The sequence below is a fragment of the Apis florea genome, unplaced genomic scaffold, assembly GCF_048593485.1.
Source record: "Apis florea isolate Af1SG1 unplaced genomic scaffold, ASM4859348v1 contig_2492_pilon, whole genome shotgun sequence".
In the NCBI taxonomy this organism is placed as follows: Eukaryota; Metazoa; Arthropoda; class Insecta; order Hymenoptera; family Apidae; genus Apis; species Apis florea.
The window spans coordinates 4,134,848-4,159,586 of record NW_028256593.1 but is presented as its reverse complement, the minus strand read 5'-3'; the positions used below and the strand labels follow the sequence as shown (position 1 = coordinate 4,159,586).

Sequence of the window (24,739 nt, the reverse complement as noted above, 5' to 3'; positions counted from 1 at the left end):
CGTTTTGTTTAAGCTTAAGGGGGAAACGTAAACAGTGTGCATTTTTCACAGGGGAAACAATTGTCGTCACAAAGGAGCAAGGGCTACTACAGCTATCGATAACTGACCGACGCGGCACGTGCGCGCGCGCGTGCACAAGAGAAGGGAGGAGGGGGAGGGGAGGGGGGGAGTTGGGAGGGGAAGGGATGGAAGTTGTATTAACAAAGCCGAGCGACAAGCTCGGGCGAGGAATTTTATCCCATGCACGAATTACTGGGCTGGCGTTGCGCTCGTTTACAAGCATTCATTGTCGAAATGTCATTTCGCGAGAATTGTGCCGCGACACGTGCGCGCCAAACCTAGCAGCAGCACGAAAATTCCGCTCGAAGAATGGATTCGCGCGTGGCGAAATGCGCGATGACGCGTCCCTGGCCCCCTCCATCGAATTACGTACCCCTGAATTCCCCCTCTCCCTTTTCTCTTTCCTTCTTTCCTTTTTTCTTCCCCCCCCCTCCCCATTAGAAACATGTAGAAAAATTACGATAGTATTGATGACGAAATTTCGAGTTCGATGTTCGGCGGAGCATTCTTCTTTTTTCTTCTTCTTTTTTCTTTTTTTTTTTTTTTTTTTTTGGTTCAATGAATGAAAAAAACATCGCGCAACATCCCCGCAAACCGCAAATCGAAAGCCGCGTCCGTCCACCGGTCATTTAAATTTCGAAAACACCGGAGAAAAATATTGAAACGTCGAAGGATTTTTTTTATTTTTTTTATTTTTTTTTTTTTTTGTTCTCAAAAATTTTCGTCCTCGTGGACGATGACTGAATGAGAACGAAGGCGGAGCGTTGATTTCTAACTGATTCGACTCTGAATGAAGATCAAAGAAGCGTTATCGGGAAAAACGCGAAAAAAAAAAGAGGCGACAAATCTCGAGGAAAAAGAATTCGCTAATGGAAGTGGCGACTCGCGTTGTTTTTTTATCTATTTATTTGGTTTTTTTTTTTTTTTTTTTGGACAATGCGTGTGCGCCACGCCACGTCTAAACACGACCGATGCGCGAGAATCTGCATCATCGCAGATAGCCGCTGCATCCTGTTTGCTCTCGCGCGACAAATTTCCACGGATGCACGCGAGGACCGTTGAACAGGATTCACAAATATGGGTCAACGTATTCATGTAGCTGGTCAAGATTTATTCGATGCTCGCTGAATTAATGAAATGTTTACGTTGCTCCCGAATTATAACATCGTGCGAGAATGTGTGTGCACATGGTAAGTGTGAACATCCCGATAGGGGTTGTGGATCATTGGCTTTATTCGTGGGCGGGCGTTGTGCAACAATGTCGGGCGTCTTCCTCGCTGTTTAATTAACGTTGCACCGATCACGCGTAATCAGAATTAGATTCGTAAATGGATATAGGATAGCTGCGATCGATTCGACGAATTTTCCTCTCGTATCGATGAAATTTAACGAAATCAAATCCGACACGACTTGTTATCAAATTGAAGTATTAAAATTTAAGTTGATGAAATTTAAGTAACATAAAAAACGAAACGAACGAAAGAAATCTGAAAGCTTTTTTCTTTTCAATTGTACATAATATATAATAAATGTGCTTAATCTCGAGAACGAGATTTGATAAAGTTTGTAATTCTCTGCGAGCGATTATAATTTTTTTATCGATCGAAGATCGTTTGATTATCGATTAATTTCGATCGATTCTCGACGTCATTGATGCCTGGCAGACGGCATTCCTTTGTTCCCCGCACGTATGTGCAGGAAAGCGAGAAGATGTATCGGTGAATGGGTTTGGACGTGTATTTTCCTGCTGTTTAGTATGGAAATAGTTAGGATAACAAAGCCGATAAAGAGACCGCCATGTTGGCAAGCATTAATTAACATCTCCGAACAAGACGCCGAGTCAGGTGTGCGCGCGCCCCAAACTCCCGGATTCCAGCGGACCTTAACCGTGTGCCGCCAATAAAGGTCATTAATCCTGATTACAAAACAAGCTCGCGATAACCTCGAAGAGAATTATCTTCTCCCGCCAACTGATCATCGAATCGAGCGTCCAGCTTTTCCAGGATTCCTTCAAAATTTCTTCTTTTCGACATTTCTTCATGTACACTGCTTCAAACAACTCTCGACCGACGATATTTTTCCAAATATAAGACCTCGAAAAGGAAAGGATCGATGAATGGCGAATCTTTATTTATTCCAGCCTTTAACGGCTGGAATTCCTCCTCGAGGGAGTAATTAACACTAAACCTACCGACATTTCGTGTATACCTATTCCTACCATGAGCGGTCACATGCAAAAAAAACATTTGTATCTTAATATAGAAAGAGATTTTAGCTAATTGGATTCGTAGTAGTAAACAATACAGAAAGTTGTGAATATTGAAAAATGGATCGTTTCTACATTATATAGAAAAAGTCAATAAGTCAATGTGACGATACAGTAACTTTGTATTCTAAAGGAAATTTCGAAAACGGTCATTTGACCGCGCGTGGTAGGTTTAGTGTTAAACGAATTATCAGCGTGGAACGTCGTCGCCTCTTCTTCTTTCTTCCCCTTTCAGAAGACACGCGTGGAGAATTAACGCTGTCAGAATTTCGTCAAAGGAAGGAGCCGTTGTTGGAGAAACGGCGGTTTCGAAAACAAATTGGAGCGACATCGACTCGACGAGTTGCGGGGATGGAACGAGGCGAAATCGCGCCCTCGTCTGTTCAGGGGTTGAACGAAACAGGGGTTTATTCGTATCTCGTCATCGTGGCAAAAAGTTATTGGGAATTCCCCTCCATTTCTTCGCTTCTAAAAAATTTTGCTCTCCATCCATAGGCAATGCTTGTTTCCCCAAATTTTGAAATAAAGGGGTTGTTTTTGACGACGAAATTCAACGAGTTCGCCCCAATTTTGGAACAAAGTTTGTAAGTAAGTATTCTGTTAGGTGCGCAAACAAGTTCCTTCTCTTTCTTTTGAATGTTAAATTCAAGATTTTGTTACGGGAATCGGGTATTACAAGATCGCCCGATTGTTTTGAATAGATATCTCGCTTGTCCGCTCGATTCTTCTTGTGTCTGAGTCGGCTTTGAATCTTTGCTACGTTTCGTGAGATACTGCGTTCTCTGCCAGTGGCGCGCAAATTGTTTTAATAGCTTCGATTTCGTAAGCTTCTCGTACGCCATATCGCTCGAAATCGTTGCACAGAAATGGAAATTCACTCGTCGCGATTCTTCTTAGAAACGAAACAACGCTTCTTCGAACGAATGGTAAAGTAATTCGAATCCGGTCAGGTGTTATGATCGTAGGAAAGAAGAGGAAGAACGCTTAATATTCTTTTCGACATTTGTAAGAATATTTTTTTTTTTTTTCAACATTCCAATATTTTTAACATTTCTCTAGAGAAAATACTTTTGCTTCGTTCGAATGCGAAGTAATAATAAAGATCTTTTGCGGAACTTTCACTGTCATCAACAACGCTTAATATTTTTGACATTTTATTACCTTTCCAATATTCTAATATTTTAAATATTTTTCTAGAGATTCGAATTCGATCACATTCGTTATGAGAAAAAAGGAAGGAAGGAAAGGATCTTATTTGCACATCTAACGGATGATCCGCCTAGATTTGGCGTCAAATTAGAATTCTTCCAGCGAAAGATCCGCGAAAACGGCCCAAAAAGTGAATCAACTTTTCGCGATATTCTTGCTTCGAGCGATTGCCGCTAATTAAAATTCTCTGCCTGGCAAATTCTTTTTAGAACAGATTCAAAACACGCCGTTTCTTCGTTTCTTTGGCGAAACTTTATTATACACCCAGCTGCGAGCTCCATAAATCCTTACCCCAATCTCTATTGATCTTGTACAATTTTAAACAGACAAACCACGTTTCTTTGCCACTTTTTTACTGTTGCTTCCACTTCAATATATAAATTAAATCTCGTTTATTTCCATACTGGAATTATTCTTAAGGAAAAAATTATCAAATTAATATATCTCAGCAAGGGAAACTTCAACAACCCAATCTTTATCTCATCGATCAACGCCTTAAACGTTCAACCTCTTGAATTCGACTCGAAAATCTATTCGTCGAGCCGAATGTATTCGTTGCGACGATGAATTTTCGAAGCGTCGATGGTTGACGCAACCGTTGTACACACTGGCTAACGAGGAGGGACTCGCATAAATATCTTTCGCGCGACAAAATCGTCGAGGTGGTATTTCAACGCGTCCAACGGTGGCCGATCATCGATGTTTATTCGACTGCGCGCTGCACACCACCCACGCAGCGTCCAAACGGAAATGATGTAACGAACGATTTCACCGCGCGTCACGGACCCGCGATGACTTATGGAACTTATTCATTACGAGAATTTATCGAAATCCGATCGAAACCTCCCCCTCAGTTGTTTACCAGCCGTTGCTCGCCGCTTGTTTAGTTGAATTACCCATCCCACGATAACGTCCTTGATGACGGAGTGGAGCGCGCAAGATGAATGAACGATCCCAGCATTCGATAAGACGACTCTCCGTGCCACCCTCAGAAGCGCAAATCGCTACTGTTCGAAAAATAATTAATTGTAAAATCGTTTAATTGCATTTAATTGCAAAGACGAGGCAAAGTGGTTCGCGCAGAGATCATATTTGTCACTCTTCTCTGATTCTTCTACAATTGTTCATAAATTTCAAATTCTACGATTCGATTCAGGATTCGATTCTCTGTAAATTGTAAAATTGTAAAATTGTTTAATTTAATTGCAGAGGCGAGGCAAAGTGGTTCTATAATTGTTCTTAAATTTCAAATTCTACGACTCGATTAATGTATATTTTATGTTTATATCTCAGTTATTCCATTAAATTTCTTCGTTAAAATTCTGCTTCAGCACATCGCAAAATAGACGTACTATCCTATATTTTATTATTATATATTTATATTAGTTAAAGTACTCGTTAAATATAAATACGAGTGCAAAGGGTTAAAATCTTACTTTTCTTGAACAAGAAAACGTCATCCATATTTGAGCGACGTGGAGATGAATGTGTTAAATGTAAAAAAAAAAAAAAAAACCGAAAAAGAAATATTTCACTAAAATCGAATCGTAATACCAGACGATATAATTCTAATTATTTTAGAAGTAAGAAAGTATCGCATAAGTCGTTATCACAGAAACTTGAAATCTCAAAATTTCTATACTAAAACTTCATCGCTACATATATTCGTCAACCATTTCGTTCAACGCGTCTTTCTCGAGGAATTGGAAGAAGCAGAATGCTTATCCATATTAGGAAAAGTTACTTCGAGAAAAATATACTTTGAAAGAGACTCGAATAGCAGTCGAATTGAAAACTTAAACTTTTTAGATGATAAAAAATAAAAGCACGGCAAAGTATGCATTTCACGATCAACGATAAGAAAAAATAAAAAGAAAATAAGTATATATATTCTTTCCTTATTGTATTTATTTTATTTTTATTTCAACGGTATATAAGCCACACCCGCTATTCGATATTAGCAAAAATTAACACGTTGCTTATCACATCCGCCTCTGGCTATAATTTTATACTATGTAGTTTATAAACCCGTAATTAAAGGGTTAAACAAAGAATCGATTAATCGAATTATCCTCGTCCAACGATCCCCAACGCGTTTTGCACGCGTATCGAACGTGGAGAGAAAAAAAGGGAAAAAATCGTAAAGCAAAAAAGATCGATAATATCTACACCACCCTTTCCAACACCATTCCTCTCCTTGTTTATCTCTATCTAATATCAATTTCGGGGTAAACACGCGTGGTATATTTATCGAAAGTTGCCCGCCTCGAAAATTGTATTTGAGTTTCGTTCCTCCCACATACGTTCGAGTTTAGCCGCGACACAACGAAATACAAATATCGTAACGATCGTGTTAAAAGGAGACCAGCTCACGTCTCACTCACGCACGCGTACGATATTTACATACACGCGTTTATACATTTCTATCTACATTTCTTTATTAACCCTTCGTCGATCGTCCGTTTCCGATAAACATCCAAGAGCATCGAACCTCTTTGCATCGATCAAACTGTGCCTCGGAATATCGATCGACGATACGACATTACCGACCGTGCGATTACCGACCGATTACCGTGGACAATTATTCGTGCAACGGGCTCGGCAAAAAAAAAAAAAGAAACCATGAAAACGCGAATTGTATCGTAATTGGTATTTTCGTATAAATCAATGTGAGAATATTGTTTTGATGTATCCCTTGAATATATACCGCGATACACAATATGTGATCAATATAGCGGCAGTATGCAGATCTTTGATCGATATCGTAATACTGTGTACAATCAACCTGAGAATAGCGCTCAACGGCCTCGATTGATATTGTAATGCGACCGGTAATCAATATCAAACGCCTCCCCTCCCCCTCTTCCCTCCTCCCCCTCATTGAAACTACAAAATGCTCGCAAATTAGTCAAAGTCCCTCCCGAATGTAAAGTAAAAATTCGTTTTAAATATAATCGATCGGATCATTGCTTTGGAGGTGACGATGATGATGATGATAATAATAATAATAATAATAATAATAATAATAATAATAAAAAAGAAAAAGAAACTTTTGAGAAATTCAGAGAAGGGACGTTCGATTAATCGACGGAGTGATTAATAACCAACGCGTTACAATTTCGAAACGAGAAAAGAAAAAAAAAAAGAAAAAAAAAGAACTCTCAGACATGATGGACGAAATGCGCTCTCGCGTCCGTGAAAACGAAAATCGATTTCCAAAAGAGTTGGAACGACTCAGCTGCACCGCAGAAATCACCGTTTAAAAAGGTGAAAACTGTTCGAGAAAGATTTACTTTTCCTTCCTTCGACAGCTCCTCGGATATCGGGGAAAGGGAAGATTAATATACACCTCGTGGTACGAAACAATCCTTCAACAACTCTTAATATCCAATCCAATTACCAACAATTCCAATTCCCAAATCTCCTCTTCCCCCTCTCTCTCTCTCTCTCTCTCTGCCTTTACGAATCTCTGCCAAGTATCGCGTCGCACCTAGAAAGAAAGAGAGAGAGAGAAAGAAAGGAAAAAAGCAAAGCTCATAAGCGCGAGAAAACCCGAATCGCTGGGACGCCAGCCGCCATAACGATCATCCCTTAAAAGCTCGAACACGGAGCAGGAGGAAGAGAAAAGAGTTAAGGGAGGTGACAGCGCCTCGATTCCGTCTCTCTCTCTCTCTCCCCCCCTCCCCCGAGAACAGAATATCCCTCCCTGGAAAAGTCACGGGATAACATCCGCCGCTATGTTGATGGGGCCCGACGCAAGCCCTCTTCCCACCCCTTCGAAAACCAAGTCTTAAGATCGAATCGCCTCTTCCTCCCTCATCCAGCCAGCACGACAAGATCCGCTCCGACCAAGATTGAATCTGCACAGTCCGGTTAAGAGGAGAGGGGGAGAGGGGGAGAGTAGCAGCCTAAAGTGTCGTAGGTGTACGAAAAGAGAGGAGAGGAGAGGTTGTAGGTGGGGTGCAGAAGCGCGTTTCGGGGAAAGGAGGTCAACGACGTCCTTAAGGATTTCGACGAACTCGAACTCGAAGGAAGGAACGAACGGCGACGAGGTCCAGGAGAGCAGGGGAATGCTCCATCGTCGTGCTCTCCGTTATCCCGTGAAGTATGGCGGGGCGTAAGGAGAGGAGGAGGGTGGAGGGCAAGAGGAGGAGGAGGAGCGGAGTCCCTCCCGCGGGATCTGACGCTGACCGAGAGGCAAAAATGGAAAAGGGAAGGCGAGCAACCGGCTAAAACGATACCGGGGCTAACCGGTCGAAAGTGGAATGGGAATAGGAGAGCTAGGGTGGCTTCTTCTTTCGCCTTCTTTCCTTTCCTCGGTGTATCTCTGTCTCTCTTTCTAACGCGTATCGAAAGAGAGAAAGTAAGACAGGTAGAGGCGATGATGAGTTATCGAATGAAAGCGTGGGAAAGGGAAACGATTGTTTCGATTTTTCACTAGAGAAAAAAAAAAACCTGAAAAATTTATACTAACAACATCATCGCTATATATATCTCGTTTTGTTCGACGCGCCTTTTTCTCGAGAAACAAGTAGAACGTATTTATTCATATTAGGGGGAAATTCACGAGAGTATGCTTTGAAAGAGAGTCGAATAGTTAGTTGAATCGAAACTAAACTTTTTAGGATAAATAGAACGAGAATAAGTATACACGCGTTCAAAATTTCGTTATTACGTACCAAAGTGATATTCCATTTCAAAAGACTTTCTTCTATTATGTATTTATTTTAATTCAATGGTATACACCCGCCTCTGCCTACCATTCTAGTACGTGATTTAAGAAAACCGCGGTTATAAAATAATCTCTGAAACGACAAGTGTTGCCAGTAAAAATATTCCCCCTGTTTGGATCAGCCCGAAGAGATCAGCCGCTTCTGAAGAGAACGGAGCTATTAAAAAGATAATGTATCCGGAGCGCGCGTGCTCGAGTTAAGGGAAAAAGTTTCCTTCCTCTCTGGCTGGAGGAGTCCCGACGCGGAAACCGATCTCCCCGGGAAAAATTAGCCGCCCGGGGCTGGTTGACGACCGAGAAGGGAACATCGTTAGCGTCGAATGCAAATCCGGGGAAGGATCCGTGGTTTGATCGAGGCGGGGGCCTCCAGGTGGAGGGGAAACGAAGGGATGAAAGCCGCGATCGAGTCGGCAGATAGCAGCGGAGAAATACCGCGATGGGGATGAAGATAGGTGGGGTGGTTGGCGAGAGGAAAAAGCGGCCTGGGAGCAGCCGTGATCCCGCGGGATCTGACGCTGACCAGAGAGGGGGAAACTAGTCTTCCACTTTTCGCTGTCGTTTCTAATTTTGCCCGATTGAATTTGCCGGCGCACAAACATGTATCGGATGGCGAGACAGGGTCGCGCAAAAGGAGAACACAATTTTGGGGAACAGCAAAATTGATCAACGTTATTTCGTTGCCGATATTGGTTAATATTGGCATTCGAGCGAAGAGAAATGAATTTTACGGGGGTTGAACGGACGAAACTCTAGGTCGTGTTCGATTTTCGACCGGGTACCAAAGTAATTTAAGATCAGCGGCTTAATACTCTAATTTCAAGGATATCCCGAAATTCTAATTAATATCTAATTTGTGGAGCAAGAAAGAGGAGAATATTCAATCTCTTTTAAACCGAAATCTATCGCTTCTTGACTTTCCACTTTGTTACAGGGAAGACATTGATCATCCACGATGAATAATAATTGGATCTTGTTGTTGAAAAATAAATTGTTATTCTAGAAATCTTTCTTTTTGTCGAACGAAAAAAAAAAAAAAAAGAAAAAAGAATTCGAAGCAAGAAATTCGTCGAATTGGTTCGAACACTCGCGGTATTCCCCGAAAGCTTTATCCAGTGATTCGGTTGAAAAAGCTGAGACAATATGAGCCAATGGGCTGAAGGAAACGCGGGGCGAAGGTTAGCTCTCCGAAGAGGCTGAATAATTTACTGGTATGAACTGGATTCTGTCGTTCGAGTTGCCAACTCTGCCCTGACATTTTATGGGGGTTGGTACAACGTTAAAAGAGATATTCCCTAAGTATAGAGCAACTTTCTCCTTTGATACTCTCGGACCGTGTTCGTGGCCGGCTCCGACCAACTTTCCCCGACCAAGTTGAAACGAAGTTCACGGGAGATGGAACCACCCGTAGAATATGCTCGGCTAATCCGAATAATCGTCCACCGTGCACAACGCTTGTTTGTGGAATGTCGATTACCTGTGACTTTGATCTTTCGAACAATTAGAATTCTGTTCTATTTTTTTTTTTTTTTTTTTACAGTGTAAATCGTGATTCAACGATTCAATCGTTGAGTAATTAACGTTGAATACTTAAGAATGACACGTAGAGGTTAATTTCCACAAACGGTGTTTGTTTTTAACAAATAACGATAAATTAGAGATAGATATGTTTATTCGAATTTTTCCAGATGTGATAATTTCTTTCTTTTTACGTCGAGATTATTATCCAGTTGAAAAGAAATGGTTCGCGCTCTATGATTGTCACGAATCGGCAGAATAGTCGGTTTGGCAATCGATCTATGACGAAAGCAATCCATTTGTACTTGAACCACAGACACTAGTGGTATTTCCATCCGGCTCGATCAATGGAACAGTGTGTTTGACATAGAGTGTTTAATCTTTCAAACTAGGGAGTTTAATGTCGTCGTAGCATGCTTTCTCTTAACGTCGACTTTCAAGGGGATTTGATTCGATCTCCCTTCCAGTGAGATTTTTCTTCGTCTCTCTCTCTCTCTCTGTATATGATTCGTAGTTTTGCCCGATATTCTAGAGGCAGAGAACGATCAAATTCAATCGTTGATTCTTGAGCGAAAGGTAAATTCAATGTTCCGTTTTCTCTACCTTTTTTTTTTTTTTTTTTTTTTTGATAAACGAACAATAAACTATTCTTTATTAAGTAAATTTTATTAGAAATAACAATTAGCCAGTGATTCCTGTGAACAAGACATTATTCGTTAGAGAGAATAAATTTTTTTTATTACAATTTAATAATCGATTCACACGTCCGCATCCATCGTTTCTTCTCAATCGTTAGTAATTGCACCAATAACATCAAAATTAAATTGTCAAAGTTTTAGAGCCTCATCCAAACGAAGCCGCAGATACAACAAAGACGTATCCCATTCGCAATTTCACAAATCGTGAAACGAGCGACGAAATTAGATTAAATTTTTTCCAAAATTTTTGCGAAAGAAAAAGAAAAAAAATACGAAGAAGAAGAAGAGATTCGCGTTAAGGTGGGACGAAATTCGCGGCCGCTAATCGGAGGAACAGTTTGCGTCCGAAATCGACCCTAACTGGAGAGGCAGCGAAGCGACGAGCCCCGGGAGTCGCATTAACACTCTTAACACAGCCTCTCTATCGCGGCTAATGGAGGTCCCCCGTTTCGAGCGCGCTGCACCGCGCTCCTACTTAGCCCCTACCTATCCTATGATTATCACGAGAGGAGGTACGAACGAGGCTTGCCGAGTCGAGATGAACGCGTAACTAAGCGATAGTCGAAACCTTTCTTCCCCTTATACTCGATCCGCTTCTACCATTTCCATTGAAAACAGCTCCTCTCCAAGAATCATCCGATTCGCATCGGTTATCGTACAGATGAAATTCGTACAGAAAAGAAAATTAACTTAACTTTCGCTACTATGGGCAACTGTGGTCGCTCTGGACAAGATCCCAATGAAATATTACGACCAACTATAGTCGTTTTGTTTAAGATGCCACTGACAGACGACTATAGTCATTCTGTATAAAATACCACTGATTATAGTCGCTCTGCATAAGATGCCAATAGGATACTATGGGCGACTATAGTCATTCTGCATAAAATACCATTGACGGTTGGCTATAGCCGCTCTGCATAAGATGCCACTGAAATATTACGGACGATTATAGTCGCTCTGCATAAAGTGTCACTGATGGGCGACTATAATCGTTCTGCATAAGATGTCAATGAGATACTACAGGAGATTATAGTCGTTCTGAATAAGATGCCATTGATGGGCAACTATAGTCGTTCTGAATAAGATGCCATTGACGGGCGACTATAGTCATTCTGCATAAAATACCACTGAAGAATGACTATAGTCGCTCTGCATAAGATGCCAATGAGATACTATGAGCGACTATAGTCGCTCTGCATAAGTGCCACTAATGGGCTACTATAATCGTTCCGCTTAAGATGTCAATGAGATACTACAGGCGACTATAGTCGCTTTGAATAAGATGGGCAACTCTAGTCATTCTATATAAAATACCACTGATTATAGTCGCTCTGCATAAGATACCAATGAGATACTATGGCCGACTATAGTCATTCTGCATAAGGTGCCACTGATGGGCTACTATAGTCATTCTGCATAAGATGTCAATGAGATACTACAGGCGGCTCTGAGTAAGATGCCATTGATGGGCGACTATAGTCATTCTGCATAAAATACCATTGACGGTTGGCTATAGCCGCTCTGTATAAGATGCCACTGAAGTATTACGGACGATTATAGTCGCTCTGCATAAGGTATCACTGATGGGCGACTATAATCGTTCTGCATAAGATGTCAATGAGATACTACAGGAGATTATAGTCGTTCTGAATAAGATGCCATTGACGGACGACTATAGTCATTCTGCATAAAATACCACTGAAGAATGACTATAGTCGCTCTGCATAAGATGTCAATGAGATACTATAGGCGACTATAGTCATTCTGCATAAAATACCACTGATGGTTGGCTACAGTCGCTCTGCATAAGATGTCAATGAGATACTACAGGCGACTATAGTCGCTTTGAATAAGATGTCATTGATGGGCAATTATAGTCATTCTATATAAAATATCACCGACGAGTGACTATAATCGCTCTGCATAAAATGCCACTGATGGATGACTAGTCTTTCTGCTTAAAATGCCACTGAAGTACTATGGACGACTATAGTTGCTCTGCATGAAATGCCGCGTATCGTACGATGTGACGAACGATTGGAAGCATCGATATTTTCTTTTTATCGTCAATTTTTTTTTTTTTTTTTTTTTAATAAACATCGTCGAAGCAATTCGAATTACGAGGTGTAAACGGGGCCGTTGACGATTTTTCTCGAGCACTGTGCACATTTCTGATGCAGTGGAGAAGTGGCCCGTAGCGAAAGGGTTAAAAAGATAAAAAGTGGGTTAATCCTTGCAAACGAAATCGATGGGATTGATCATATTTTGCGCGAGTAAAGGAATAAGAGGAGAAGCAAAGGAGACGATTCAAAAATCTTGGCTGCCGTCGGTTCGCTCTCGTTGCTCGAAGATTTCTCTGACGTAATTAAATATTGCACGAGTTCACCGGGTCCTGCCTCTGTCGTCTTCCTGCCTTGGAGGGGAAGGAAGGGGATCAATATTTCAGAGGGAGAGCGCGACCATATCGTGAGAAGAACACTTGACGAAAATGGCAGCGAACGTCGGTGAAAAATTGAACGTGGTTTCACGGACGGAGAAAGCATCTGTCCTTAAGATTTATATATATATATATATACACGAAGGATAGATAGGAAATTGTAGAGGAAAAATTTGTAAAGACTCGTAATAATTATTCCAACGTTCTTCTTTCAAACACTTGCTCGCGATCCAAAGAAGAAGAAAAAGAAATATATATTTAACGCTTCTAAAGAGAAAAAGCTGAACGTTCAAGTTGGAAGAAGGTGCGGGTATGGAACGCTTCAGAAGTTTGTAAGACGTTCTTAAGTTTGCTCCTCTCTGCTAGCTGGCTATTGGTTAATTTATAACGTTTCCAGGCGTAACCCGGATCTATACACAACACGTCGGTGTTGTTTATTGAACAGAACGGAAAAAAGCGTTGTGACGAATTAATGCTCAATCCGACGAGTTAAAAATAAAAGAAATATCGCAAAGATTGAGTATGGTTTCCTTTCCACTTACGAAAATAATGCTCGTTTTGGGAACGAGTGATCAACGACGCGCCATGCGAATTCGTGAATTTCCCAATATCTCGCGAGTTTTACATTTCAGTTTGCCCGGACGTGGAAATATCGGCGGCCGTTCGTTGAAAAATCGTATTGTCGTTCGGACGCGATCCTCGTAGAGATCGATTTTGTTTACACGAAAAATGCAAATTTTGAACCAAGAAGAAATGGGATCCTCGATTCTCCAATCTAACCCCGACAAATCTTTTGTCCTTTGATATTTATACCCCTCGTATACCGAAGAACGATACGAGACGATAAACAACTTATCCACGAAAAGGGAAATTTCGAGAAATTCGACCCGATCGAGGTGGCGTCGATCGGGAAAACGGCGCGACACCCGGTGGACAGCACGAAAAAGGGTAAGCCCCGGGTAATAGGATTACACCGTGTCGAGCGACAGATTTCGACTAGATATTCAACTGGCCGGCAGCTTCAATATTTGACAATTCGAATTAACGTTCCTACGATCCCCTCCCTCTGTCGATTCGCTGCGCCCACCCTCTTCCTTCCCCCTCTCCTCGTGGGCTCGCGTTTCGTATAATCCGCGCAGATAGACGCCGCCAGCCGAAAATCCATGTTGGAACGTTTGTTCCGCGGACGCAACCTTTTCCACCGGATCCGATCCTTGCCATCTCCCATCTCGTGAATTTCATTTAACGGGTGTCCCGCTCCAACCACGCGTGTACCGGTGTTTTGTACCGCCGAGCAAGGAGGAACATAGATCTTGTTGGAGGAAGGCCTCCCTCGAGATTCGCCCAGTCGCCTTTTCTTCGCCGTAAATCTCGCTCGCTTTCAGGAGCTGGATTGCCTCGCCGGACGCGCGACCACCGTCGTCTAATTAGCTTTCTGTCCAATTAAGACCATCCTAAACGATCCGGGGAGCGAAGGAAATCGAGGCGAGCGATCCTCTGCCCCTTCGTTTCCAACGAAGAACTCGAGATCGAGCGTGTAATCTAATGTTTGTTGAATGTCAAAAAATTCAAGGAAAATTCGAGGTTGCAGCATCGAACGAGATCGAGCGTGTAATTTTATGTTTCGACGTGTTGAAAATAGCGAGTTCGATCGAAACTATGAGTTGAAAAAGTTGGAAGGATTAATTTTGATGATTAAGACCATCCTAAATGATCCGGGAAGCGAAGGAATTCGAGGAATGACTGTTAATAAATGCAGTGATCCTCTGCTCCTTCGTTTCCAACTGTCGATCGAGATCAAGTGTAATCTTATGTTTCTAAGTGTTAAAATAATTGTTGAAAACAGTTCAATCGAAAGTACGAGTTAAAAAGGAGCGAAGGAAATCGAGCGATCCTCTACTCCTTTGTTTGCAACTGTCAATCGAGGTCAATCTTATATTTGTAATATAAGATTACCAATCAAGATAATAAGAGTCTCTAGAATGCAATTATATTACACATATATTTGCCAATGTAAATACTAATGAAAATATACGTATAATAATGACTCTTTGCGACTAATCGTAATGATTTTAACTGTATTTCCATGCAAATTATATCGTCTGATGCTCGAACGATCACCATAAAATCGTAGAATCGTTTTTATTATGAGTTTTGAGCGAACCTTTTGCACTTGTATTTATATTTAAGAATGTTACCAATCAAAGTAACAAGAGTTCCTAAAATGTAATTATATTACACATATATTTACTAATGTAAATAACTAATATAAATAATATAATAACGAAACGTAGGATGGCGACTATACGACGAGTGCAAAGGGTTAAAATAGTCGTTGAAAATAGTTCGGTCGAAAAAGTTGGAAAGATCATCGATTTCGATCATTCTTTTCCACGCATTCTACCTAAGACTTTTAAGATGCGATGCATGATCGTTATTGGTAACGATGATCGATGCGGGGAGAGGGTGGATGAATAGAGCGCTTTTTACGTAGCGCCATGTGGCAAATTGGGATCGTTTAAGGGGCAAGTTCAATTGGGTTAAATCAACTCGGGGCAAAGTTTTGAATCTAAATTACTGCAACTCCCGGGGATCAAGATTTCGTCCCTATTTCGAATCTATATTTTACTTGACGGGGGAAATGAAGACTATCTATCTTCGCCGGATGATCAAAGCGTGAATACCGATGTGAAAGATAAGTCGGTTCTCAAAAGATGACTGGAAAGTAAAGGCGAGGAGGACGAGAGAGAATAACCACCGACTCGGATGATTAAATATTTTGATAATTACCGTGATATCGAGAGATTTCAAAGTATGGAACAGTTGAGATTCTATCCGTTGAAGGATATTCTTTTATCTCTCGATCAACTTGGCGATTCGGTAATCAGATTGGTGCATAATTGTTTAATTATTAATCTTTTTCGACAATTCGTTTCATTCAACAAAAACATCAACAAACGTTACTGCTTTAGTCATTTCATCAATTTTTAAAGCATTGATCCTAAATTTCCACGAAATTTGGAAATTTTATCTCATAACGAATAGTATCGAAATAAAATTAGATTCGTGGCTACGATTCCTATAAATTATTATACATTAATCAATGCAAGAATAGAACTTTTTTCCATTATGGAAGTTGAAGGAAGTTCGATCCAATTGAACTTCTTTTTCCTTTTTTACCATACCAATTTTCACGAACAATGGAAACAAGCGTAAAATTGTGCTAACCAGTTGTGTAATTGAGAATCAAGGTAACCAGCAAGTCCATTCTTCTCGAAATTGAGTTTATATTTTGGTGCGCGTTATTTTATCATTCTTTCTTTTATTGCTCTTTCGTAAAATATTTTTATTACAATTTTTCAATCGAAACCGAATCGAAAATCTTCTCCTATTTTTCTTTTCTCTTCTTTCTTTTTTTTTTTTTACCAACAATTTCATTCTAAACACGCAATTTTGTTCGATTTTAAGTTCGATCGGAGATAATTTTAAGAAATTGTTTCTTTTTTTCTTTTTCGAAATCTCACATCACGGAAACGGCCATCTTTTTCGGATGGTTTGAATCGAAATAAAAATTGCAGACACGAAAAGGAATAAAATTATCGAGAAGATGAGATCATTTTTCGATATACGGAATATATCGATCACTCGCAGATATTTCTATTATAATTAATATATTTCAAAAGAGAAAAAAAAAAACGTATCCATTGTATCGAGAAATAATAAAAAGAGATCCTGAATCAATCTGGTTCCCAAGTACAGTATTAATCGGAGAAAAAGGATCGCAATTTCCTGACCTTTCCCCCTCGAACAGCTCGAAACCTAACCAAATAAACTTCGAGTCGAACCATAAATTGCCAATAAAAGCGGGGGAAAAAAGTAAAAAATTCCTATAAACCGAAAGCCACGAAGCTATTGTTTGGTTATATCGATAATCACCGAGCAACGTGCCTCTACTTCTCCTTTTAAATTACTTAATTCCCCTCGACTCCTATAACTTTACTCCCAGAAACTTTCTTCCTTTCTTCTTCGTTCTTCTTCTTTTTTCAAGTTTAAACCGAAGAAATTCGAACGCGACTCGAAACGAAACGAAACGAAAAATCGAATTTCGATTAGATCCTCGGAAGGGGCGCGCAAAGTTACGCCCCTGCTCCCTGCCACTTCACTCATCGTTCACATTTCCTCTCCCGAATCCTTCTTATTCGCTGCATTATCATAATGCCATCGGCCGCTACGTGACAGGAAAGACGTATTATCGTTCCAACTTCCCTCTCGCGAGCTTATCGCGTCCCTCCCTTAAAACCTGAACCTGATTAACCATGTTACTGCTCCACCCCTGATGTTTCTCAATCATCATACTCTTCTCCCGTTTCAATAATCGCCAAGGAGAAGAGACAACAGACTTCTTTCTCAGCTAACTTGAAACGATTTCGCGCACAATAACGCATGAAACTTTTGTATCTTAATAGAAAAAGAGAGAATATTTGTCGAATGTTAAGATAATAATACTTTACAATCTTAATAACGTGCTCTCACATTCACTATTCATATTTTCCATCTTCTTATACTACATTTATATTTTTATCATTATTTTCCTTGTCGATTGTCAATTCCTTAATGAATAGAAAAACGAAAACCTCATCTTGAACTAATATCCCGATAACTTGCTCTCACATTCATCGTCTGTTCTTATTTTTCATCTTTTCTTACTGCACCTCAATTTTTACAGCGCTATTCTCTTTCTCTCTATCGTCAAATTCTCTCAAACGAACAGAAACAATTTCGTTATTCAACAACGAAAAATCAAAAAATATATTGCAAATATATTCCATGGTTACAAAACTTTGGAAATAATATTTCCATCGCCACTACTCGGATCAACGTCGAAAATGTACTTCGATCGCTAATTTCAAATAAAAAAAATCAAACGTAAATAAATATTATCGCCGTTCGAATTGCATCGATCCAAGCGGCGCCTTATTTTGCCTTATCGGAGCACAAAGGGTTAATCGTTTCTTTCCACTTTCTCTATTCCTTCGTCTCCAGAAGAAGAAAAAAGGACAATAATCGTTTCCAATTACTTTGACCAGAAAGAAGGCAGAAATTCGACGCATATACCCCTCTCTCACCCCTCCTCGATCCACGTGTCCCAAATCTGGCTTATCCACCATTCCCCGAGAGATCCAGTCCTAATTTTCAAGCAAAACTCCTCCACCCTCCAGTTCGATGCCACTTCGTTAACCGTCGCACGGACGAGACTTGGCTTCGAACAACTTCCTCCCGGAAATAACTAATATCGTGGCTCGCCTATATATACATACACACATACATATCAAACAAAACGAAGAGGAGGCAGGCTTACATCAGGTTGGTCGCAAGAATTTTCAAAGAGTTTCCCCCTTGGTAACGGGTTTGAATTCCTGTCGGCGGCTCCCACAGGAACGAGAACGGAAACGGATGGTTGGCAGGACGCCAGACGACACCTCTCCAACTTCTTTCTCGCGCGCGCACGCAGCTTGGTCTCTCTCTCTCTCTCTCTGTCTGGCCAAGTTGGCCAGGCCAAGTAATAATCCTAACTCGCGGGTTAGCCGGGCTTAATTAGAACAGGGGTTGGTTGATTATGGCCGCGTCTCCGCCGATTCGATAACCACTCTCTCTAGCCTTCATTTTCCATTCCATGGACGGAAGAGGCAGCGAGCTGATAAACGGACGATAACAGCCCGTTATTGCGCCAAGTTATTGTCCCGACCGAGGAGATGATGGACGGTGGTTTAAGGCGCGTGGAAAATATTCGCGACAGGTGTGTGTTAACGTGGATTCCCGAAACAGTTTGACGTAATTAGGTGGTGTAAGCTTGGATTTGGAAAATTAGAACGAGGGGGAGGGGGCGTATTGTGCAGCGGATCATTGCTCTTCCACGTCTACGCGAATCCCTTTCGTTCGAACACCTGAAAGATGATCAGCGGCAATTCGAAGGGTTGCTTTATCGAAGAAAAAATATCGATGCTATAGAGAAAGATACTCGAATTGTGCATCAAATGGTCCAATAATTGACATAATCGAAATTCGACAGAATATTGCATTTTTATGGAAATATACACATTTGGATAATATTCCAAGAAAAACTTGAAAGTGGACAGAGAAAGATACTCGAATTGTGCATCAAATGGTCCAATAATTGACATAATTGAAATTCGACAGAATATTGCATTTTTATGGAAATATACACATTTGGAGAATATTCCAAGAAAAACTTGAAAGTGGACAGAGAAAGATACTGAGAATTGTGCATCAAATGGTCCAATAATTGACATAATTGAAATTCGACAGAATACTGCAATTTTTATGGAAATATACACATTTGGAGAATATTCCAAGGAAAACTTGAAAGTGGACAGAGAAAGATACTGAGAATTGTGCATCAAACGGTCCAATAATTGACATAATCGAAATTCGACAGAATACTGCAATTTTTATGGAAATATACACACATATGAAACATTTGGAGAATATTCCAAGGAAAACTTGAAAGTGGACAGAGAAAGATACTGAGAATTGTGCATTAAATGGTCCAATAATTGACATAATTGAAATTCGACAGAATACTGCAATTTTTATGGAAATATACACACATATGAAACATTTGGAGAATATTCCAAGGAAAACTTGAAAGTGGACAGAGAAAGATACTGAGAATTGTGCATTAAATGGTCCAATAATTGACATAATTGAAATTCGACAGAATATTGCAATTTTTATGGAAATATAAACACATACGAAACATTTGGAGAATATTCCAAGGAAAACTTGAAAGTGGACAGAGAAAGATACTGAGAATTGTGCATCAAATGGTCCAATAATTGACATAATTGAAATTCGACAGAATACTGCAATTTTTATGGAAATATACACATTTGGACAATATTCCAAGAAAAACTTGGGGAGGCGTCCCTATTGTTCGAGGAGACATGGAAGTTTGGAGAAAGGGTTTGGAAGAAACCGAGAAACAAGAAAGCGAAAGGGAAGAAAAAGCAGGGTTGACCGATGGTGGGAAGAGGCGGTTTCTCGAGGAGACGAATGCAAAAGAAAGCGGATTTTCCAGCGGGCGCGAGCGATCTTTCTCTTCGAGTTGGGCGACAATGGGAGCCGGTCGTGGCCCGATCAATCGGCCTTTTTTGCGACTCGTCGAAACGCGCAGCGATCGGATCCCGTTTTCGATGAAACGGGCCGACGCGCTCTCGAGGCCGCGGCAAAAATGACCAGACACAAAGGATCCTCCTTTGTGCGCCCTGCGCGACGCTCCGACGAAACTGTCAAGGGGAGACAGCCGGCACAAAGCGCGTTCTCTCGCCCTGATAATAACTGCACGCTCGAAAATTTTATCAAAGCGCAATCCCTCGTTGTTGTCGCAATCCCTCCCCCTCTCCCCCGGTTTTTATTTTACCCGCCACACGCGCCGAATGAATTTCCAACCAATTTTAACGACCGAACTTTGTCGTTCCTCCTTCGAATTATTAGAAAATATCGAATGTGAATTATACGTTGACTGTAAAGAAAATAGCTTAGCATCTTATCAATTACAGTTGTGATTCGTCGCAGGTTCACAGGATCCCAGGGTATAAATGTAGGGGATCGAAGCATAATTTTAACTTTTCTATTTACACGATCACGTTCGATTATGAAGTAGAAATTTTTATGGGCCAACGAAGAGGGAATTCACTTACTCGGTTCGAAACCTTGAATCTCCTTTGTCGTTTCTTTTTCTCTTTCTCTCGAATTATTAAAAAATATCGTTGACTATAAAAAAGATAGCGAGAAGATTCTTAGCAACAATTACAGTTTTGCTTCGTCGCTTCCAGGCTCAGGTAAAATCACGCGATTCTTGAGGATAGATGTAAGACTTGTTTTTCTTTTTCTCACGAATTATTAGAAAATATCGGTGAATTATACGTTGACTATAAAAAAAAATAGCAACTTACAATTAAATACAGTTTCGCTTCCAGGCTCGCGATCTCAGGTATAATCAGAAAATAGACATAGGTCTACGAAGCGTAGCTTTAACTTCTCTATTTACACGATCACGTTCGATCGACGAAGTAGAAATTTTTTTATGGGCGAGCGAAGAATTCACTTACTCGTTTCGAAACCTTCCCCTTGGATCGAGATTATTAGATCGAATCGCGACGGACAGGCGCGGCGCACGAGGATCCATAACAACCCACCATTCTATTCTGATTTCTGAAACAAAGAAAAAATTGAAGATCGAATTAATTCAACGACTCGAATATTATCCGTCGCGGATATCATCATCACCTTTACCTCCCCGACAAATCGAACTCTGAGAGCTCGATCTTTCGTTCTCCCCTCCCCTCCCTCCTTTGATAAACCGAGAATCAACCGAGAAACGTTGTCACGGACTTGCGAGAAACCGACTACAATCCGGGCGAACGTTCAAATGTCTCCAAAGTGGCCGGAACAGCGGGGCGGAAAGCGTCAAAGGAAACGTGCCAGCTCGAAATGATTCGAGGCGCGGGAACAAAGGAGGGGTGGGGAGGCAAGAGGGGAGCACAAAGCCCAGACCAGTTTTTAAAGGGGTTAAGCGGGCCAGCATCCCTGGTGTTGTCGTAGAACGCTGCCTACGCTTTCGACAAACCGGTCATCCGATCCGATTTTATGACATTTCACCGCCTTTACTCCCCATAATAATAATTTCGTTATTGCGAGAAGATATATTTTTCTTCTTCTTCTTCTTCTTCTTCTTCTTCAACACGTTCATACATTTGGGCGGCGTTTTCTCGTTTTCTCAAGGAAATTAAGATTTTTGTGAACTTGATCTTTTCACTTTGTGTTTATATTTAACAAGGTTACCGATCGAGTAACACGAATGTAATTACATTATACATAATAAATTATAGGATATTTTATGGATGGCGACATACAAGTGCAACGGTAATTTTAAGAAGAAACTCAATGGAATAAACGTTGAAATATAAATACAAAATATACATTGGAATTTAAGAACTCTTTGTACAATTTTAAATCTAAAATTATACCGTATGTGATATAATACAGAATTGAAGTTGGATGGAGCCAATATTGGAGGCTCGTATTCGGAAGATCGACTTTGGAAAATCTCCGAACGAGGCAGGGAGCGAAGAAGTAGAAGTGATAACGAAAACTAAGAACTGATATATAAACATAAATATACCCCGATTGAAATTTTACTTTAGAATATACAAAATAAAAATATGGGCTCTGTGAGAAAATCGAACGGAATCACGCTTGGCGACGAACGTGTTAAAGAAACGACGATTTGAAAAAAATCATTTATCGAGAGAAAGAAAGCAAGGGTGAATATTTTTCACGGGAGAGATCATTGTTTCCTTTTCTAACCGCGTAATGTTTCATTGGTTTTCTCGCCTCCTCCCCCTCTCTTTTTAAATCCAATCGCGGGGAACACGAGTGAAAAAAAGCCGCGGAGCTAAAAGGGGGTGATCAATAGAACGGGGGATGAAAAATCGCGCAAACTTGGGGATTCGCACGCATTCCAACAACGGGACGAGGAAGATAAGCGCGGTGGTGGAAACGAAAACGGGTCAACTGGTCTCTGTTGAAAAACGTGTAACTTTGGTCGGATGCATAATTACTTGCCGCTATGAATCCTAGTAATTTTTGCATACGCGTTCGTCCCCCCTGTTTAAAATCATGCTTCCCGTGTGTGCTCGAATTCATATTTTTAATTGCGTGACAGGCTAACGCGAGGGCGGTGGTGGAGTTGCGTTTCTAGATTACTGAGTTTTTTTTCTTTTTTTTTTGAAACGTTTTTCGAATGTAAAATATGATTTCGAAGAATTGAAAATTTTCTCTTTTTTCCTTTCTTTTAGAGTTTTTAAAATATTCTAAAAAGAGTGAAAAGAGCGGCGCGAGGAAGCGAGATCGACTTCGTGGGAGCGCGATTATCATCTCTTTCAAGCGGTTCTCTCGTTTCGCAGCAATTTTTTTCAGTTTCAAATCTCACGACGAAACGATTCATTTTCTGGCAACTGGTAGTTTAAAATTTAACCTCGTCGATAAGCTGCTTTCAATTTGATAAATAATTCCGCTCCGACCAAAGTTTAACCAGCTAAAGTTTGACAGAAAATTCGATCGCGCGGAGTTGCTCAAAATTTTATCGATCATTTTTCCATCGCACGTTATCAACACACTTGACAGGCGAAATCTAATGCAGCAATCTCGTTCTAAAAAATAACAGTGCTAATTCTATCAAATATCGAAATAAATACAAATTAAAAATACATAATCGATGCCTATATCAGACTCTCCTTCCTTCCATACGACTCGAGAGACAGTGGCAATCACTCGTGCCAAATAAAGAAAAATTAAAAATAAATACAAATTAAATATATCTGCAAATTTTATGTCTTCGATCTAATTTATTCTAATTTATCAGATTCTCCATCCTACGATTCGGGAGACTGTGGTAGTCACTCGTTCCAAAAAAAAAAAAAAAAAAATTAAAATAAATACAAATTAAAAATACAAATATCTCTATATCAAACTTTCCTTTCTTCCATACGACTCGAGAGACAGTGGCAACCACTCGTGCCAAATAAAGAAAAATTAAAATAAATACAAAAATACGTATCAATCGATGCTTATATATAATTCTGCAATTTTTCGTCTTCGATCTAATTTATTCTTATTTAGACTCTCCTTCCTTCCATACGCACGTAAAATAAACGAAGAAACGGATTAACAAATACGGGACAGTAGAATCACTCGTGCCATATGGAAAAAAAAAAGAAACGAATACTTGATCTGCGCTTGAACAGCGCGAAATCTCGACTAGCGTATCCTCGAAGGAGCTGCTAATCTCGACCTCGCAGCGACACGATGATCCACGATGGATTAATACGACACGCCATCGTCTCGTCCATCCTCCCTGCTCGCGAGAAAATTCCGCTTAATTTCCCGCCTCGTGGCGGGGGAAAAAAGCAGGGGGTGGAGCGAGAACAAGGGGAAAAAGGGGGGATGGACGCCACGAAGGAATGGACGAGGCGAGCCACTGTGCCAGCTACAGGTACTAATTGCTTTAACGAGCAAGTGGGCGCGGCCGTTCCTATAAAATTTCATTGTGAACGGGCGAGGAAGCCAGCTGGAAGCCGGGCCAGTGAGTAAAAGATGGCCACGTGGTCGTGGGTGAAAAGGTGAAGAATGAAAGGGGACGAGGAAGGAAAAGGAAGAAAGGCTAAGGCGAAAAAGGATTGTTCCAACATCCGTAACTATCAGGTATTTCGAAGATCGATTCTGATGGGTTCACTGTTCCCTATTCGGTGGAAAGAAGTCTCGTCGATGAATATTTTCTCTTCTCTCTGATCCAAACCAATGATCGTACAATTCAGAGAATTCTAACGCATCGATGTGGTACGAAAATTTCTTTCATCTCTCGTAATAGGCTAATTCGTGACGATTTTAAGTTTAATTTATAAATGTAGTTTCGTGTTTCGAGCAGTTAATAATAATTGTACGAATAGGCTTGGATGAAAATAATTTTTAACGATTCGGAATCGTTATTCAGATTACAGCTCTTCCACTGCTATGTCACGATCGACAACAGTAAATTTATCGTTAATAATGCGTTCGATCTTGAAGTTCTGTTTCGCTGAAGAAGAAGATCCAAAATTTTCAACGCTCCTAAGGATATTTTTTGCGATTTCGATCCCCACAACCGACGTGGAGGGAAAGGAATTTTCCATGCTTCCAGTCAACCATCCACGCCTTTCAACCGTCAATCAAACAGAGTTAACCTGGGTTAGGGCTCT

At 40.6% G+C, this 24,739-nt stretch overlaps 1 protein-coding gene across 6 annotated transcripts in view; it reads right to left on the bottom strand.

Moving 5' to 3' along the window:
• Positions 1-24,739, bottom strand: part of LOC100870268 (uncharacterized) — a 400,411-nt gene that overhangs the window by 230,374 nt on the left and 145,298 nt on the right. For 4 of the 6 annotated variants that reach the window (XM_086906262.1, XM_086906261.1, XM_086906263.1 and 1 more), the window contains one exon: positions 21,053-21,155. The exons of 1 other annotated variant lie outside the window; for it this stretch is intronic. The gene's annotated coding sequence lies outside the window, so the exon portion shown is untranslated. The remainder of the gene's footprint in view (positions 1-21,052; positions 21,156-24,739) is intronic. One more of the 6 variants, XM_086906264.1, reaches the window with a different exon arrangement.